This window comes from Anopheles arabiensis, chromosome 2 (genome assembly GCF_016920715.1).
Source record: "Anopheles arabiensis isolate DONGOLA chromosome 2, AaraD3, whole genome shotgun sequence".
Classification (NCBI taxonomy): Eukaryota; Metazoa; Arthropoda; class Insecta; order Diptera; family Culicidae; genus Anopheles; species Anopheles arabiensis.
This window is the reverse complement of record NC_053517.1, coordinates 53,543,317-53,547,468: the sequence shown is the minus strand read 5'-3', so window position 1 is coordinate 53,547,468 and position 4,152 is coordinate 53,543,317.

The window sequence follows — 4,152 nt, the reverse complement described above, 5'->3', positions numbered from 1 at the left end:
TACATCGTGCGCGAAACACCTCTTTGGCCGGCACCACCTTCGGGTTTGGCGCGCTTATCAGCACTTACACATGCATACGAAGGTGTCTACCCAGCAAAGACTGCAGATAAAACTCTGGACTGGTTGAAATAGAAAACTGGGACAGTCGATCCTATACTTCTGCAGCCAAGCACAAAACGAGGCTTTGGAACGTGAGCTTGCATATCACCGATGGGCACTGCTGCGGTGCCTTCGGAGGGAATACAATGGCGGAAGGAAGCTGGGAAGATTAACACCACCAGCCCAAAATGTCACACCTTCTTACTTTTTTACGAAACCGCTAAATGGCGGAAGTAAATCACAGAGCCGCAAAGTATCAGCATCTAATCTCTAACTTAATACATTCTTATCTATTTTCGTGGAAATTTAAAATGAAAATACATCTAAAAAAAGATATAAAATGATATATAAGATTACTTCTTCCATAAAATGCTGCACCAAAAAACCCGATTCAGTTAATAAAAATAGCAACTCACGTTACATGCGCTAGAGTATAAACGCATTACCATTTGTTCCAACTTTAGTCATTTTAAATTATTGTATGTATATATTCATACGTTATTGCTACACCATCAACGTCAAAATTTATGCGGAAGCACATCATTTTGATAGTTTGTGTTTGTTTTCACTATTCATTTCGTAATTCCATACAACGCTTGAGAGCCATAACTTCCCGAAGCAAACTAATCACACAGCTGTACATGGATAGATGGAAGATGGATGTTGTGGGATGACCAGAATGATTACATGGGGTCAGTGTTGTACCGTGGGGTAAATCCAATTTGCCCAGTATTTATTTGTTGGGTTTTTATCCAGTTTTAAATATTATAGTAATTAAATATTATATTTCTAACGATAATATCATTCCACACCTTTGACCATTGACGATGCCGCAAAGCCAGATCTTGGTCTGTAAACGATACGTTCAATGTTTTCCAAAGGACGATCTGGTTACTCATAACATTTTAACTTCTTCAATCCTTAAGAGCAAATACTTTTTCCTCAAATTGAGAACATAAAGTTTAGTTTAGTTTAGTTTAAGATAGGCAATTAGGATCTAATATAAAATTATTTTGAGTAATTTTTTTACATAACACGGTCGTAGGTCGTAAAAATTGGAAACTTTGGAAATATCTTTCAGCAAGTTTGAGTGGATGCACAACAAAAAGGGTAACAGATTATCCACTAATCGAGATGGAAAATTGACGTGTTTGTCGTACAATTATAACGGCTAAGCCGTATTGCTAATTTCTTAATACAAGGATGCCTTTTGCAACACCTTTTAATAAGCATAACAACCTTGTGTACATGTTCACTTTCAATTCAAACCCCCAATTTACCTGGAAAAATACCGTTTTTACTGAATGACCCGCGGATTTTTTTTTTCCTGAAATTGAAAGTACCTGATTTGGTACATCCCTGTCTGAGATGATTGCGTATTTTATTTACTTTCTTTATAAATACCAAAATCAGTTACTCGAGAAGCGTTGGTATATCATCAGAACACCATACAAGAAATATTCGAATTCGACAAAGCTTATAATGTTAGACTAATAGGTACATTCCAATCAAGCAGGATGACGAGCATATATCTTCCAAATTTGTAAGCATTGATAGTGATTCGCGATAGTGATTGAGTCTGAGGACTGTTCAGACAATTTATGTATTTGTTTATTTTTAGATAGTTTATATTTTAGATAGTTTGATATTTTTTTTAGATAGTTTGATATTTTTAGATAGTTACTACAGCATTCACGTAGTGAAATGTTGAGACGCGCAATTAATAACTCGTAAATATACCAAAAACCGAACATCAATTGCTTACAAACTTATTAAAATATAGAAAATACAAATAATATATAGATGCTTTATGAAATACATAATGAGGCGTTTTTACTATTCAATACCATAACACGATCAATACAATAAAGAGCTCATCAACCTCATCCGAGACCTATACAATTTGGATTATCGGCACAAAAAAGACTATTGCAATCAATCACTTCAATTACAGCAGTTTCGGCAGTTCAGCTAATGTAAATGTATAAACATATGAATGATATCAATTTCGTACCCGTCATATCAATTAGAAATGATTAATTACCCAAGAATGATTCCAAAAACGCTTCCATCTCAATCAGAATTGCAAAAAAGAACCATGTCAATTAGATTATTTCATGAATTACTGGTCATATCTCATATGTCAAATCTGCTTCCATTCGATTCGATTCCATATCGCTTCGATTTCATAATCAATATGTATCTAAGTTTCAACAATATTTGAAATGAAATGAAATTAACTAATGCATTTTTGTACAACCGAAAATTAATTTAAAACAAAACTTTTCCTAAGGCCCATGAGATGACGAGTAAAGTTGAAATAGAAAAAAACATCTAGTTGGGTGTATATAGAGTAGTTTCTTTTTTCAAACAACCATTTTATCATTTTATCATAAATAAGTCGTTGAAGCAGGAGATTAAAGTGACTTGGCGACACAGATGACACAGTTCCCGCACGATACACATCTTCAAAGTAATAGCAATAGCTGTTTGCTGCACAAAGTTGCCAACAATGGCACTGTGATTCCCTAAATGAAACCAAACACGCGTAGTCTATTGTTTTGAGTTTCTTTCTGTACGAAATGGTTTCTGCATTTATTTGTGTACAAGTTTTTAATGCCATAATTATAAATTATTTTTCTTTCTTTCTTTTTTCGATAACTATTGCCCCAGCACCGATGAGAAAATGGGCAGAAAAAAAGCAAACCTAATACATTTCCAACAACACAATTCAACGAACAGCCGGATGAAAGGCTACCATATAAACGGTGTTCAGCTACAACAATAAAAAAAACTCTAATAATGCAACATAGATGTTCATTGTTATTGTTGCTCAAAAATGATGAATCAAATGTGCCTAGAGAAATCAACACCGAACTTTTTTTTTATATTTGATATTTGAGGTTTGTTTGTCTTTCTCATACGTCCAGCAACACATGCTTGCCAGATGCTCAACCTATTCTCGAGCAAGTGAAACACTGCGAGTTTCGAGCAGAATAAGCATATTTTTCGGTAAGCTCACATTTCATCAATGCCATACTTGTACATCAACCAGCGCGCTTTTGGTTTCTGTTCCGTTCAGTCGGGCTTAGTTACCAAATGACCTTGAATGAATAAGCCGAACTATTTAGCATTTTCTCGCTTCTTTTGGACAGCATCATTTTAGTTGCCAACCGAAGGAAACTAAATACAATACACATCGTTGTTTGCATTCGGACTGAGTTTTAAAAACGTTCCTTCAGAATAATTCCATATTTTCATTCCATTTATTGTAAACTAATTTGCTCCAGGCTATGTACCATATTACGGAAAGAAGGTGCCTTGTACCTTTGAATGTCCTATATACTATGGCAGACCTATAAAAGATGAACTTGTTAACAATACATACATCTTACTAGTCAAGCTTAACATGCTTCGGCATTCGTGCTCCGTCCGTCGTTGGAGTTAAATGATAAAAGAACAATATTTATATATTTAAAGACAGTAATAATTAATCATAGCAAAATATAAAAATTGTTTTCCGATTGAACCTTAAATGGAAAAAAGCATAGGAAATTTATACAACCAATCATTTTGTTGTTTGAAAACAATTCGACATACGAATTGGTAAAATCAACTTTATGATATTATTATGATTATAGCATATTATCATTATTATATTATTATAGTAGCAAGATTTGTATTGTATTGCATTGTATTGTATTTCTTAGTTGCGAGTCCGCCTTATAATGGTTACACAAGCTTTAGTAATAATAATAATAATAGTAATAGGTAAAGACTAAATGTTATACAAATCGTATTCGCTCTCTAAATTGTCGTGTCGTTTCATTAAAATCAAAATGTCCTGCAAGTGCATTAAATTCGCGCATCATTACCGTAATGGGTTCATTTGATCCGTACTGCGTATTTCTAAAATTAGTTCTTAATAATTGTCGATTTCTGGTGGTTGGCCTGTTTGCATTTAAATTAATTTGTTCCAATATTTCCGGACAGTCAATATTTCCACAAAGTAGGTCAGCAATGAACAAGGCTTGCGCATTTCTTCTTCTATCA